The following is a 1,010-nucleotide window of genomic DNA, read 5'->3' on the forward strand; positions in this document are numbered from 1 at the left end:
TACTTATTCATTGCCTGGTCAGCTCCTCCTGCTCCTCCTTCAAGGCTCCACTGAGGTGTCACCTCCTCCAGGAAGCCATCCCTGACTTCCCCAGCCCAAGTCAGGTGGTGTTCATTCTCTGTGTCTCGTTGGCCCTGTCCAACATCCAGCAGAGCACTTGAGAGGCTGAACCCCTGGGCTGGACAGCCTGGGTTTGAATCTTGATCCTGCTGCACACCAGCAGAAGGCCTCGGTAGCAATTTATGGAACTCCTCTGTGCCTGCATGTTCTCTAAGCAAGAGGGGACGAGAACATTGCCCATCTCACAGGTGGTTATGAGCATGAAGTGAGGGAGCACAGTTACGTTCTTAGAGCAGGTTCCTGCCAAACAGTAAGTCCTCGATAAAGGCCGTGGAGGATGAACATTGGCCCGTATTGCACTGCATGGCGACTGTACTCCTGTGTCTTCACCATCCTCTGAAACCTCCCAGGGGATGGGAAGCCCAGCAAGTCAACAGCGGAGTGAGAGGAATGTAAAAGCCAAAGAAAGTCCATGGGCCTTTGGGAAGAAACTGAAGGACGAGGAGGACGCGGGCAGATGGAGAGGAAGGAGGGAGGCTCCGGGAAGCAGCTGGAGCAGGGTGATGGCGCACAGAGCAGGAGAGGAGATGCAAACGGTCAGCAAACATGGAAAATGTCCAGTCTCCCAAAAATCAGAAAAACACAACTGAACAATGAAAAACTAACTTTCACCCATCAGGATGCAAAGTTTTAAAGTTGGTAACATCAAGGGCAGAGGGGTGATCTACAGAAACATGAACTCAGGGCCCACTGGTGGGAGGGAGTTGGCAGCAGCATTCTGGAGAGTAACCAGACATGGTCAGTTAAATGCAGAACACAGACCTAACCCACTCCTCAGAAATTCTCCTCCTCGGTGAGCCTCCTAATGACAGTGAGAAATGGGAAACCATGTAAATGTCCATGCAGCAGAGGATGCCTGAATAAGTAGGGTGCACAGGGCAGAGCCAGGA

This window comes from Colobus angolensis, unplaced genomic scaffold, assembly GCF_000951035.1.
Source record: "Colobus angolensis palliatus isolate OR3802 unplaced genomic scaffold, Cang.pa_1.0 Scaffold335, whole genome shotgun sequence".
NCBI classification, from domain to species: Eukaryota; Metazoa; Chordata; class Mammalia; order Primates; family Cercopithecidae; genus Colobus; species Colobus angolensis.